This window comes from Suncus etruscus, chromosome 16, assembly GCF_024139225.1.
Source record: "Suncus etruscus isolate mSunEtr1 chromosome 16, mSunEtr1.pri.cur, whole genome shotgun sequence".
Taxonomy (NCBI): Eukaryota; Metazoa; Chordata; class Mammalia; order Eulipotyphla; family Soricidae; genus Suncus; species Suncus etruscus.
The window spans coordinates 60,755,838-60,771,816 of record NC_064863.1 but is presented as its reverse complement, the minus strand read 5'-3'; the positions used below and the strand labels follow the sequence as shown (position 1 = coordinate 60,771,816).

At 35.5% G+C, this 15,979-nt stretch overlaps 1 protein-coding gene and 1 non-coding gene across 3 annotated transcripts in view; both read right to left on the bottom strand.

The window, feature by feature from the left end:
- Positions 1-15,979, bottom strand: part of SLC4A4 (solute carrier family 4 member 4) — a 468,271-nt gene that overhangs the window by 208,635 nt on the left and 243,657 nt on the right. The gene's annotated exons all lie outside the window — the stretch shown is intronic.
- Positions 2,011-2,117, bottom strand: LOC126032886 (U6 spliceosomal RNA). The gene has a single exon (XR_007504046.1). It is a non-coding gene; the product is annotated as a U6 spliceosomal RNA (small nuclear RNA).

Genomic DNA, 15,979 nt, shown 5'->3' with positions numbered 1-15,979 from the left:
TGAGAAATGACTCTAAAGATAAGTGAGAACTACGAGTGTGACCCCTGTGACCCAGAATATACATGAGCACCACAATTAAAGTAGTGAAATCTCTAGCATGCATTCAACTAAATATGTGACCTCCGGCAAGCAACAAAATCAAGTGTTTGAGGACTACAACCAAGTATTCAAGTGACCTTTAGTCATTGCAAGGGGCAGGAAGAGGATATTTTTAATCTGGATCTCTGAACATCAATTGTACTTTTTTTAAGGAAGAAATGGTCTGTGTTATTTGCATAAATGGTATCATTTATATAAATGAAACACAAGCCTGCAAATCTTAAAAATATATTTCTATTTCCATGCCAATTGAGAGCAGCATAAGAATCAGCAAGACTATTTAAAGCTTTCAATTTAGCTGTTTTCAAAGATGGAATTTTCATTCCTTTTATTTTTATTTTTATAAAGCAAAATGGGGAAATATGAAATTCAGTTGCAATGCCTGTCACTGTAATTAAATAACTAGACCAAAAACCAACTATAGATCAGTAACAAAGAAAAAAGCATTCTAAAAACAAAGCAGTGTAATTATAAAAGCAATAATGCCACATGCTGCTGAATGTACTAATTCTCCTAATTAATTGTCAAAGTAAAAGGTTCATAAGAATTCATGATGAACATGAAACTCATGTTTTTCATTATTTATGTATATTTCAAGTTACTTCAAATACAACTTTAATCATATTACAACATTATAAACAACATTATAAAAACAACATTATAAAGAAACAAAGAGGGGCATGGCAGTTGGGTGTTTGCCCTGCATGCAGCTAACTCGGGACCAACTGGGTTTAATCCCCGATATCCTATATGGTCCCTCAAGCTTTCCATAACCAAAAATCTGGGTACAGAGCCAGGAATTACCCCTATGAGCTACCAGGTGTGGCCCCCAAACCAAATATTAATAAGTAAAGGACAAGAAGAATAAGTCATTTGGGACTTGTAATGAATTTGATTAAATCATCTAAAAGACATGATTGAAAGATAAGTCTGAATTTTGCCAGAAAAAAAAAATTCTTCCAGGGCAACAGAATGTCAAGTGCTGTCACACTTCCCATAACAATAATATAAACGTGTCATCATTAAAACTCAAAATACAGAGGTATACAAATTATAAAAGACTAAAGAAAAATAAACAAGAATAAATAAATTATTTTACTCCTTCAAATGTTTTGATAAAAGGATTTTTGTTTGCTTATTATTTAATATAAAGTAAAGAAAGCCCTGAGTCAAAGTCCTTGTTAAGATTTGTTCAGCTATAGCATCAGAGATTGGCACTAGTAGCACTTAATAAATATTTGTTAATGAATGAGTAACAGCAACTAGATTTCATTTACTTCCACTTTAAGTTACACTATAAAAACTACTGTTCAAAGTCCATTTCTTATGGAAGGAGATGCTGTGTGCAAACTCCAAGAAACTTCAGACTTGGAAAGTCTTCAAGAGTAAATAAGAAAGAAGTCTGTAACTGGCCTATATCTAAGAGAATGGAAAGAGTGCCAAACTGGAAAATAGCTTGTCAGTCAGTGGTGAGAACATTGTTAAAAGCAGTAAAAAGGAAACCTATACAAAGGGAGGAAAAAAAGATTGAGGAAAGGTCTAGAAATAAAGGACAATGCCAAGACCTCTGGGAAAGGAAAGGGTAGAGAAAACTCCTGAGAACTGAAATAACTAAAGAATGTGACTAACATGGAAGGCAAAGCAAATCTAAAGGAAGAAAGATTTGGAGATGGTTACAGAATTGAGATTACCAATCACTGGGGAGAGGGAGAAGAGAGGAGAAAAGAGAGAATTATTAATGGCATAAAGAAATTATTTAATTTCAAAAAAATAGAAGTGGCATAAGAAAAGCAGGAGGCAACCACAATCCCAACAAATACAACTATCCTCATAAACACCACTCCCTGCCTGAAACCTACTTAATTTAAACTTTCTTGACCATGTTTCTTTTTTTTTTTATATTTTATTTTTAAAAATATGGAACGCTTCACGAATTTGCGTGTCATCCTTGCGCAGGGGCCATGCTAATCTTCTCTGTATCGTTCCAATTTTAGTATATGTGCTGCCAAAGCAAGCACATGTTTCTTTTTTTTAATTTTCTTACTACAGCGTGGGATTTTCCAAAAATCTAATGATGTTAGAGCGTAGACATCAGACACAAGGTTCATCTCATCTACTTTTTCTTTCGTTTGAGCACCATGGTTTATTTTGTGTTTTCACTTTAATTATAACATATTTTATTTGTTGTACATATACTTTCATGCTTGATAGAATTACTTTTGCTTTTTTATCCTGTTTTTTTTTGTTTCCCTTTTTATATCAAAATATTCTGTCTATTGGGGCCAAAGTGGTGGCGCAAGCAGTAAGGCATCTGCCTTGCCCAGGCTAGCCTAGGATGGACCGTGGTTTGATCCCCTGCCGTCCCATATGGTCCTCCTATCCAGGAGCAATTTCTGAGCACATAGTTAAAAGTAATCCCTGAGCATCACCGGGTGTGGCCCAAAAACAAAAATAAATAAATAAATAAATAAAAATTCTGTATGTTTAGTATACTCATAGGTTAAAGTCTCACATCTAAATTTTTATTCACAATTCAATCACTTTTGGGGCATATAGTGTTCTAATGTCAATTTTTACATGTTACTGTTTACTCAAGATATTTTTTCCATTTTATGCTCTTGGTCCTTTTGGAAAATTTAGCTGTTCCTGTAGGTGAGGATTCTGGCATCCAATTTTATCTATTTGAACAGTGTCTTTTTATAGTAAAACTATAATGTTTTGACTACTCTAAGCTTTTCATTTAGTTAAGACACTAAAAAAAAAAACCCTATAATTTACAAAGGTAAAGATAATTAAATTTTAGGCACAAAATACTTTTTAAATATTTTTAAATTTTATTGAAACCATTGTAAACAACAAGTCCTTTATAGTCGAATTTCAGGCATACCGTGACAGTGAATTAGGGCTATTCCCACCACCAGTGTTAACCTCCCTCCACCAAAATTCCCAGCATGCAGTCTATAACTCCACCCTTAGCTCCCTGGCCTGCCAATATAACAAGCCAATTTTAAGTATAGATTAGTATAGTTTGAATCTCTTGATTATATTGTTGTTGACTTTGACTTAGGTATTTAGTTCTGTCCTTTTCTTATATCTCCACAAATGCACCTGAGACACTTGGACCCTGGCCCCATCCTCTTTTGTTCTCTCTAAATTTTGTAAAAAAAATTAGGTATATAATAATTTAATACATATCTCACTACCAGTGTCAACTCACACCAGTGTCACCAGTGTTATACCAGTGTTCCCATACATTACCATCCCCTATCACCCCAGTCCTGTCATACTGACAGGTGCATTACAAAGTTTGGTGGTTGCAGATTAAATTTTATATTTTCAATGTTGCTGACTCTGTGTTTTGGATTTATAGCTATACTATTTACACACATCACCAATATAACCAAAAGTCCCAATTTCTGTTCCTGCATTAGTTCCATTCCTCACCTTCCTCCTTTCTACATTGATTTCGTTCCTTCTGTGCCCTTCTCTTCCTTAATCTTTGGAGTCATGAGTGACCAAGGCATTATGTTACTTTACTACATTACATACTACCATTTACTAAATCACATTTCCTTATTCTGCCAGTGGTCCTCAAACTATGGCCCGCGGGCCACATATTGTATTTGTATCTGTTTTGTTCTTTCATTGCAAAATAAGATATATGAAGTGTGCATAAGAATTCGTTCATAAGTTTTTTTTTTTACTATAGTCAGACCCTCCAATGGTCGGAGGGACAGTGAACTGGTCCCTGTTTAAAAAGTTTGAGGACCCCTGTCAGTTACTCTATATAACAAATAACTTAGATCATCCTGTGTTTGTCTTTTATCTTCTTTCTTCACCCAACATATTCTAACCATATTAGAACCCAACAGTTCTAACCAGGTTCCTACAAATTGCATGATTTCATCATCCTTACTAGTATTCTATTGTGTATATATTCAGTATCATCAAAAATCCATTCATTCATGGTTAGATACCTAGACAGGTTACATATTTTAGCAGCTATACTAAATGTTTCAATGAATAATGGTGAACCCTTATCATTTTGAGTGATTTTTTTAGTCCTAGGGGTAGATACCCAAACTTAGAATGTTGGGTCTAAATCATATGGCAGCTCAATCATAAGTTTACTGAGGAATCTTCATACTGTTTTCCACAGAAGTTGATCTATAAACTTGTTAATAACAGAGTTTGGACAGTCAGTGTCAGCATCCTTCATCCCTACTCCTTAGCAAATTCTTTTTTTTTACTTAATTATTAATAGTTTGAGTGACAGGCTCACACTAGTGTTATCTCTAATTGTTTTTGAATTACATAGTAATCTCATCTTTACACTTTCCTTTTTTTTCTCTTATATTTCTTTATTTAAACAAGCGAAAGTAAAATGCTCTAAACATGGCAACTCCCATTCTGATGACACTATAGTGGGAAATTAATCATGACTATTTTAAAATAGGTGACTTAATTTTTAAAGTGTTTCAGATTCCAGAAAGACAGTATATAGCAAGTAAGTCACTTGTTTGCAAATGACTAGACCTGAGTTTGATTCCCTGCATGACATGTAATCCTCCAAGTCCACAAGTGATATTTAAGTGTGGAACCAGAAGTAATTACTGAGCTCCACCAGATATGACCCAAAAAACAGACCAAAAATTATGTGTTTAATTTTTTTCTCTCTCTGTGCACAAGTACGTGTGCACAAAAATACACACATTTGAAAACAAACAAACAAAATTTAAATGTCTGTTCCTGGACCAAAATAATAACCAAAAAATAGAAAATTGTAGTAGGAACCTTTATGTATTAAAGGAATCTCTATAGAACCTCATTTTACCCCAAGTCAGAAACTTGCAACACATCTGGGCACTCAGCTAGGCTTCAACTCGACTCTGGGAAGCTCCAAAAGGCCCTGACTCAGCCTCGGAAGGACTCAAAGTATCTATGATGTAGCTGGAAAGCAGCACTTAGAACTTGCCATTTCAAGTCAGGCCCCCATGAAAAGCAAAGAGCATTATTCCTAATGTGGCTACACATTTATCTCTTCAAGTCTCACTGATATCCTATTTCTAGAACCTTCCCACATAAATAACATCCAAATTGCAAAAGTCATAATGAGAAAGCAGTACAGAATCCCATAATTCTTAGTGAACAAAGATGGTAGCTCTGAAGACCAAACAATAACCAATAACTAATAATTACCAATATATAACTTCTCTAATAAAAACATTAGAGAAGAAATGTGGATGTTAAAGGATCTCAAAGAAACAAAGGAAATGATAACCAGTAAAACACTAGATGATATGAGAGCAAAATTTAGAAAATTATGATCAGAAAAGACAGAACTAAATTTTGGTAGGTGAATTGAAAAACTCATTGGAAGAACTCAACAGTAGCTGAAGACAAAATTAGAAAACTCAAAACTGTGAAGCAGAAAAGCTCTAAACAACAGGAAAAAATGGGGGAAGTCTCAAAATATGTAAGATAAGAGAACTGTGAGATAAATTAAGAGTTGTAACAAAAGAATCATCTGGATCTCAGACGGCCAGGAAGACAATCCCTATGAAGAAGTAACAAAGACATTACTAAGTTCACAGAACTGGAGGACTCATGCAGCCAGATTGAGAAGACCCAATCTCAATTATATAAGATAAAAGATACTCAAATAAAAATCTCCAAGACTTATCCTAATCAGAATGATGAAAGCCACTGATAGAAACAGACTACTGAATGAAACAAGATCAAAGAACAAAGTTACAAAGGAGTGTCAAAAGGATATACAACAGACCTATCAAATGAAATCTTCAGAGACAAAGACAATGATAGAATATAATAATAAAAGACTCAAAGAAATTAATGCCTCACCAAAAAATTAGACTATCACTTAGATCTAAATGAACAATATACAACTTCATGGATAAACAGCAGCTCAGTAACTTCATAGACTCTAAACCAATTTTAAAAAAGGAAATGAAGGGACTATCTAAAGGCCAGCCTCACAACACTCTAAACTTGTGCAGAAAGATAACATTCTATCTTTTTCCAGGACAATAATTTTTCTCAAAGAATGGTCTAAATACCCCAATTAAGAAAAAAGGAATGTCAAGATGAATTAGAAAACTGAATCCAGCATTGTGCTGCTAACAAGAAACATAATTGAATAGTTGTAGCAAACACAAATCAAAGAAATGTTGGGAGACAGTGTTTCAAGCAAACAACTTCCTCAAAAAGGCCAGGATGGTCATACTAATATCTGACTACATAACTTCAGACTAAAAAAGGGTTGTAAGAGACAGAAAAGTCATTTTGTAATGATCAAGGGATATTTAAATCAGAAAAACAAATCATACCCCTAAACTTATGAACACCCAATAAGGAACTAACAAAATACTTAAAATAAATACCAATATATTTTAAAGAGGACAGTTACAGCAACAAATAGTAGTTGGCTATTTCAGCACTATTGATTCACTTCTTGATGAATCAACCAGACTAACACTCAACAAGAAAAATACTGAATTTAAAGTAAGAAATGGAATAGAGGAAGTTAGTAATATAAATAAAATTTTCATCCCCCAAAAGCTGAATATGCATTCAATATACCTGGGATATTCTGAGACAAAATAGTACCTTCATAAAGTCAAGAGTAATTGTATCAACTATCTTCTCAAACTATGATGCCCTGAAAATAGATGTTAATCACAAATAGAAATACAGAAATAATTCAAACACTTGGAAAGTAAACAGCTAATTACTGAACAACTAGAGGGTCATAGAGGAAATCAAAAAACTTCTGAAAACAAATAAGATTAAAGACATAACCTACTGGAACTTGTGGAAGACAGCAAAAGTGCTGTTAAGAGGAGAGTTTATAGCTTTGCAAGCATATACTAGGAAGAAAGGGCACACATAAATAACTTAACAGCACAGCTTAAGCAATTGGAAAATAACCACAAAAGGAACCCAAAGCAGATAAGATAAAAAAAAAATAAAACCATAAGACCATAAATCAATTAATTAAAATTTTAAAATATCCAAAGCATTAGTGAAACGAAAAGCTGATTCTTTGAAAAAAATAAACAAGAGTTATGAGGCGGAAGTCTTCACTAGCATGGGGAATAATAGCAAGGCTCCATGCAGAAGGCCTTTTTACCAAGCTTGGGGGGCGGGGGGCACTGCAGGGCTCAGCCCGTCCCCAACAGCCTTTCCTCTCCCTTCTCCTCCTGAACTCCGGAGCTATCCCTGGGCACCCGCCCAAGGGGTCAGCGAGGTGGGTGCAAGGGAGGAGTATGAAGGGGACCCTAGGCTTTCCCCAACCCTCACCCTACAGAAGAGGAGTGGGTGTGGTGAAATCGCTGACAACTTACCTTCCCACCAGTGTCCATTCTCAACCCCCTCCACATAAACTATAGATAGTTTAGTTAGGATATCATAGGGTTTACCTAGGTTTACTATATACAAAATGTCTATGCTGTATATTTTCTAGATCATTTCTAGTCCATTACTCCCTCACCCTCACTGTCTATTACCCTACATTTAACCCTTTTTACCCTCAGTTCTTGGCTCCTCATGAAACAAATCATCATCCCCATTCAAGCTAGCTGCCAATCAGCTCCCAAAGTGAAATGATAGACTCTCAGAAGATCTACTCTCAAGGGCCTCCTATCCTCTACCTTCCTTTGCTGTGTACCTGTACTTGTTACTATACTCAGTTTCTGAGAATTCCCCACTCAAAGACATTTCCTGATATGGGACTGCAGGGAGTCATTTGTCGACTTCAAAAAGCCAAATCACAGACCAAAGTGATGTCCGGGATTCAACCTCCCCATGACTATTTCTAAAGACATAAAAGAGGCATGTATAACTCATTTGTATATCTTAGATGTATTCCCCTAATAGCTATAACTTTTTTAATATCCTCTTATATATTGACAAATTTTCCCACTGTTTTTGTTTGTTTTTTTGTTTTCTTTTTCTTTATGATCTGTTTAATAAGGAATTTTGGTAGAAGAATGTCTCTGTTTAGAGTTCATGTTAGAACCAAATTATGGGGATTGTTGGACTTGTTTCCTTGGCTTCCAGATGCACCAATAATACCTTCTGGCATAGTTCATCTTTTTCATAGGCACATTAAAATGGGAAAATATTACATATGCAAACAAATTCTTATCTAATATAGTTGGGAACACAAATTTTGTAATGCAGTTAGGCCTTATACCCTGAACATTGGCATAATGACTTGGCTCAGGCCTCAGAAGAATGGGCATTGCCCATACACCTCTGTACCATGGATACCACAATTGTCTATAACATCACCAGGAAGCAAACTTCTACCAGGGAAGACACTACCGCTGCCTTGGCACTGGCTTATTCCAGAGAATGTTCTCTTAACACCCAGACAACTTTGCACCAGCAACAACCTGCTTCCAGGGCAGGGCTCTCCATATCTAATGGTGAAGTGAAACTAGAGGATACTCCATGTCATCCTGACTTCCATGAAGAAAATGCACAGAAATCAGAATCTTTAACTACAGGAACCTGACACCAACAACAGCTAATGTGCAAAAAAATTTCATCGGGACCACAGAGAATGACTCAGGAGTTGGACAACCTAGTATGCCTGGAGCCCAGAGTTGGTCTTATGCCAGAAAACTTCAGGGGTAAGGCCTCCTTGTATTTAGGCCAAGGATTTTTTGTTCCATTTCCCCATATTTTGCTGGGCCTATGCAAACAACAGTTGCCACACTCACACCATTATTATTATATTTTTAAGTCATCCTTAAAAAAAAAAGCTTACTAAAAGGAGGGGGGGTGCACTGGTGGTGGGAATGTTGCATTGGTGAAGTGGGGTGTTCTGTTAATGATTGAATCTCAACTACAATTGTGGTTAATCATGGTGCTTAAATAAAGAGTATATATTAAAAACAAAAACACAAAATTTATGAAACACCATAAAGACCCCATAAAGACAAAGAAAGAATGCTAATAAATTGAATCATAAATAAAAATGGGAATGTCACAGTACATCCCAGAGAAATTCAAAGGATCATCAGAGATTACTTTGAAAATCTACTACAGAAATTTCCTTGAAATCCCAAGGGTCCAAAAACATTTATATGCCTATGCTCCTTGTAGCACTATTCATAACAGCCCAAATCTGCAAACAACTCAAGTGTCCAAGAACAGAAACCTGGATAAATAAACCATGCTAGATATACATAATGGAACATCACTGATATTAGACCTGAATTCCAAAGGTACATAGAGAAAAATATGGGTAGAACTCTCCATGATACTGAAACTAATGGTATCTTTAAAGGCGAAACACCACTGACCTAAAAAATAGAAACAAACATAAACAAATGGAACTACATTAAGAAGCTTATATGACAATGACCACCAACTACAGAAGACGGATTAAAATGACACGGAAGGAGCAGAACTCCTAGAACCACAAAGAAAGGCTTCATCATAAGCTCCACTCCTTGACCTGTGCAGCTACCAAGATCTATAGATACAGAGGTCTGATTTTATCGCCCATGACGAAGCAAAAGTCTTCCATACACCACAAAAGCACTGAGAGGAGAGTAAATGAACAGACAAGGAGTCTACAGTCAACCCCATGACACTATACTTCAAGGGTGGAGAGACCCTGTATCTCCTAGGCCAAGGAAATTCCCTCTCTAATGCCCCCAATTTTTACTATGCCTATGCAGGAAAAAAGGGGGGGCACAAAATAGTAGTTTTTAATCTATTTATCTACTTATTTATTTATTTTTATCTTTTTTGAGTTCTTTGTTTTGGTGTTGATATTGAAGTTGATGTCCCCAATCTTATTTTATGTTATTTTCTCTTTCTCTTTCTTTTTGCGCTCTGGCATGGTTTTATTTCAGGACCGAGACTATTAAGTGGTGCTTGTCTTTAGTGCTGTAGTGCTCACTGGATATTTTATTTGAAATTTTTTTGTATTATTGTGATATTTCAATTTCTTTTTTCCTGTCCTCTCTCAAACTGAGGTTGAGAGCCTCTAGAAGGACTACACCCATTTTTAGCTTATTTGATTTGTACCCCACTTTATTGCTTTTTCTTTCTTCAAACAAAACCACATAACTTGAACTATCTAGTTCCGCCTCTCAAACAGAGGGGAAAAATGGGAGGGAACCAGGACCAACTAGATATATGATCACTAAGTAGTAAGCTAGACACAGGGGGGACCACTTATTCTAGCAGCCCGGGGGTGAGAGTGAGGGATATGGGATGCAGGATGGGAATGGGTGTGGAGGGAAGGCAAGTTTGGTGATGGGAATTTCCCTGATTCAATGTTAATATTTACCTTAAATACTACTGTGAAAGATATGTAAGCCAATATGGTCAAAATAAAAATTATAAAAAAAGAAGCTTATAGACCTCAAAGAAAATGAAAATCGTAATAATAATACAAAGGTAGCCTACAGACGGAAGGAAATTATTTCCCTACCACTAAACTAATGAAGGATTAATATCCAAAATAAAGAAGAAATCCAAATGCTACAAAAGGCACATGAAACAATACTTGTCACAGATATAGGCTGGGAAACAAAAAGGAATCTAGGAACATTGTGAAGGGAAGTAGACACAGGTAAATGATGGTTGTCCAAATATTGTATGATTGAAACTTAACCATGAACAACTTTGTATCACATGGTGATTCAAATAACTTTTTAAATAAAACAAATTTTAATTAAAAATAAGTTTCAAAAAGGAATCTCTGGATCCTTTGATTTTTTTATATATATCTATGATTAAATAGTAGTTCTCTGTCATATGAATGCATGCAACATAGAGCAATAAACTGAACAAGACAGAACAGGTTATTAAATCCAAATATATTATATACATATGTTATAACCTTATCTATATCTTTGCCAGATCTATTTTACTGTTATTAATATAAAACATTTATTTTAATTTTATTTTAATAATAATTCAACTGCAGATATATTATACAATTCTGATTATTTTCTGCCAGTCTTTCAAAGCAATCTGTATATATATATATATATATATATATATATATATTGGTTTGGGGGCCACACCCAGTGATACTCAGGAGTTACTCCTGGTTATGTTCTAAGAAATCGCTCCTGGCTTGGGGGACCATATGGGACACCAAGGGATCAAACCACAATATCCGTCCTAGGCTAGCCTGGGCAAGGCAGATGCCTTACCACTTGCGCCACTGCTCTGACCCCTGTATATTTTTTCTTAAATCTTTATTTTTATTTTAATTTTTCAGAGATGCCATGATTGACATGTTAATGACAAAGTGAAGTATGTACAATGTGTACACTTCATGTATACAATGTTCTAATGCCATACCCTCCATCAGAGGATCTATTTTCTCCATCAATATACCAGGTCTTTTTTTTGTTTGTTTGTTTGTTTTGTTTTTTTTTGGGCCACACCCGATGACACTCAGGGGTTACTCCTGCTATGCGCTCAGAAATCTCTCCTGGCTTGGGCGACCATATGGGATGCTAGGGATTGAACCCAGGTCCCACTGTGCTATTGCTCTGGCTCCTACCAAGTCTATTTTAGTTAGTAATAAGTAAATAGAAAATACTTATTGCTGATAGAGTATGATCGAAGTAAACAAATATCTCACTGTCTTCATTTCAAATAGGCCAAAATCACATAATATTGTAGTAAATTTTCTTAGGTCACATTAAGGGAGAATTCCAATAGGTTTCTGCAACATTTTTTTTTTGAGCCGGTTTCTGCAACATTTTTAAAAAGCATTTAACAGTATCTGATCTGACATGCTTGGCCAACTCTCTTAATCTGTATATAGAAGCCATATAAATGATATAATAAAAAATTACTAGTTCAGATTAGTGAAGAAATTGTATATGAAAACTATAAGTTTAATAAAACTATTAAAAAGTAAATTTACATCTGATTACATAGGATTAGAGTAAATGCTAGCCATTCTCATAGCTAAAGAAAAGTGAATCCCATTTATAGTTTATTTAGATTCTTAAAAATCACTTCATTTAATACTATAGTTCACAAGGTTGCTCATAATACGGGATTTCCTCCCCATGGTTATGTTACAAAGTTGTTCATGATTGAATTTCAGTCATACTATGTTCAATACCCTTTAGCAGTTCACATTTCCCACCACTATTGTACTGTTTTCCTCCAGCCCTATTACTAAAGGAGTACCAGGCATTTATAGATTTTTAACTTTAGAATCAAGTGATAAAAAGTGAATAATGTATTTATATACAAGAATTCAAATCTAATTAATACTAGCAATTAATAAGAAAAGTTCCGGAGTAATGGCACAAGCAGTGCCTTGCACGTGCTAGCCTAGGACAGACCGGGGTTTGATCCCACGGCATCCCGTCCCATGTGGTCCTCCAAGCCAGGAGCGATTTCTGATTGCATAGCCAGGAGTAATCCCTGAGCATAACTGGATGTGGTCCAAAAAAAAAACAAACAACAAAATGTTCCAATCACAAAAGTATGGAAATAAAAGCAGCAATGCTTGTCAGAGAAAGAAATAAAGTGATGGGCATGATACTCGTTCAGCAATATTGTAAACTACAGTGCCTAAAAGGAAATAAAAAGGAAGAGAGGGAGTAGAGCGGTAGCACAGCAATAGGGTGTTTGCCTTGCATGTGGCAAATCCGGGGAGCGATTTCTGAGGCAGAGCCAGGAGTAACCCTGAGCACCAATGGGAATGACCCAAAAGCAAAGCAAAGTAAATAAATAAATAAATAAATAAATAAATAAATAAATAAATAAATAAATAGAAGTAACAGGGAAAATAAGTGAAAGAGAGAGAAGAAAGTCTTCCCCTGAGGCTAGATGTGTAGGAGGAAAAATGGGGACACTGGTGGGAAATGGGCATTAGTAAAAGTTGTTGTATATTGTATAACCTAAACTCAATCATGAACAATCTTGCAATTGTGGAAGCAAAGAACCCAAATGTATTAGAAACAACTTTTCAACCACCATGTTTGAATAAAATAAATAAATAAAGTAAAATATTTGTCAGTTACTTGATACCAGAAAAAAGCACATGATTATTACTTATTTAATGATAAAATGAAGAATAATTATGTAAATGTATTTGAAGGAGTATGTAAAGTAGATAAAATCTTCTCCAGCAAAGAAAAAAAATCAATATGTGAAATTGCTAAGCCCCAGAAGTATATCAATGTAAACTCATACAAGAATTAAAAATATCAGAAAAAAATTTAAAGTATAAATTTAATTAAATCACTTTGATTGAATGTAAATCACATTAATTGAGTCACAGTTGAAAATTGTTTTATGATTTTTCAGTCATACAATGTGCAACTTCATTAACCAGTGCACATATCCTGCCATCAATGTCCCCAGTTTCCCTATGACCATCCTCCCTATCCTCTACCCTGCCTGTCTCTGTAACAGACCTTTTTCTTCTTTCTCTTTCTAAAGAAAACATTTTTAAGTTAAATATGACTATTAAGAGAACAGACAAGGGACTAGGAAAAATAAAAGAAAGTAACTTTCAATAAAAGTCCTTCTGTATTCTTTAATTTCACAATTATACAAACCACAAAAATAGTAACAGAAAACAGTTCTAACTTATCAGATGACATATTCTAATTTACTTTTATTATTTTTAAGTCCCTACAATTAAGTTTAAACAGGATTACTAGTGTAGAAACAAAGATTACTGGATCACGATCTGGGGGGGGGGGGATCACACAGAAAAAAAAATCTTTCTTACCCTATACATAAATGTTTATTTATAATTAAGGATCTCAGAATGAGACCCAAATCTGTAAAATATTGAATAAAACATAGGCAGAACAGGGACCAGAGAGATAGTACAGGAGGGAGGGTCTTCCCCAACATCCCCAGGTTCAATCCCCAACATCCTTTAAGGTCCCTTAAGTCCTGCCAGAAGTAATTCCTGATTGAACAGACAGGAGTAACCCAGAGCATTACTGGTGTGCCCAGAAACAAATACACCAACAAAACCATAGGTAAAAACCATCAAGATGTTAAACTCAGAATGTCTTCTGGCTCTACTACATTGGCAAAGAAAAAAATTAAACTATAAAACTAAAAATTTCTATGCCAGAAAAGAAAATTAAGCTAAAAGACATTCTACCAGGAAAGAGACTTAAGCTAAAAGACATCCTACTCAATAGGATAAAATAGTTGTACACAATGGAACCAAAGAAAATATTTAAACACCACAATCTTATACATGTTGAGTCCCAGGTTCAATCCTCAAACTCCTGGTTTTCTAAACATCTAAAGGACCAAATTGAATCATAGATCCAGGAACAACCACTGGGTACAGAGCTGGGAGCAGACCCTGAGAATGGTGGGATGTAGGTCAAAATTCAAAGGTTAAAAAAGTGGGGAGGGCCATAGAGGTAGCATGAAGGTAAGGTGGTTCGAATCCTGGCATCCCATATGGTTCCCCCAGCCTGCCAGGAGCGATTTCTGAGCATAGAGCCAGGAGTAACCTTTGAACACTGCAGGGTGTGACCCATAAAAAAACAAAAAAATAAAATAAAATAAAATGGGGGGGAATTAGGGGTCAGAGCAGTAGTACAAGCGGTAGGGCATTTGCCTTGCATATGCTAATCTAGGAAAGATCACAGTTTGATCCCCCAGTGTCCATATGGTCCCCCAAGCCAAGAGCAATTTCTGAGTGCATCGCTAGGAGTAACCCCTGAGCGTCACCAGGTATGGCCCAAAAAAAAAGGAGGGGGGGGAAATATATGTGCATCTTATATTAAAGGATTAATATACAAATGCATATAAAATGTTAACAAAACTCAACAACACAATACCTGTAAACCCATCAAGATTTAAAAAAAAGAGGAGATATACAGAAATCATATGATGGCTAGTAGGCATGTAAAAAAGTGTTCATCAATTTTTATCAAGAAAATAATAATAAAGATGACAATTATATATTATCTCATACCAGTGAAAATAGTTTTCATACATACATGTGTGTATATGTATATATGTGTGAGTGTACTCAACTTATTATGATAAAGCTTACTATGGAAAATATGAGAACATTTTAAAAATTTAGAAAATTGACTTTCATTTGACCCAGTGATGGAGCTTGAGGACATTGAAATATGTCAGAGGAAGGAAAAATATTGGATGATCTTACTCATCAATAATATATAAAGAAACAAAACTAGAGAATAGTTTCTGAGGGCTGGAGACATAGCACAGTGGGTAGAGAACTTGACTTGCCCACGACTGATCTGGCTTCAATCCCAGAACCTCAGATGCTCCCACAAGCCTGCTAGGAGTAATTCCTTAGCACAGAGCCATGAGTGACCCCTGATCACTTTGGTGTAGCCCATAAATCAAGAGAGAGGGGTGGCCTGGAGAGGTGGCATGGAGGTAAGGCAGCTACCTTTCATGAAAAAGGACAGTGGTTCAAATCCTGGCATCCCATATGGTCCCCTGAGCCTGCCAGGAGCATCCCTGAGCACTGCTGGGTGTGACCCAAAAACCGAGAGAGAGAGAGAGAGAGAGAGAGAGAGAGAGAGAGAGAGAGAGAGAGAGAGAGAGAGAGAGAGAGAGAGAGAGAGAATAGATACTGACAACAAACCCTGGGACTATGACTATAGAACTGAGATAATACTCAGCTGTTAGGGAAGCTTCTTATGGTAATCACTAAAATCTCAATGTAGAGTTCTATCCTAGTAACTACGACTATGATTTGAGTGAAATTTATATTTTTTGAGGCAATGACTCAATTATATGAGTCATTACTACAAAAGTGGTAGGATAGATTAGGTGGGAAAATACAAGTGGAAAAATAAATGAAGTTTCAAACACCACTTCTAAAAGATGCTCAGAGACT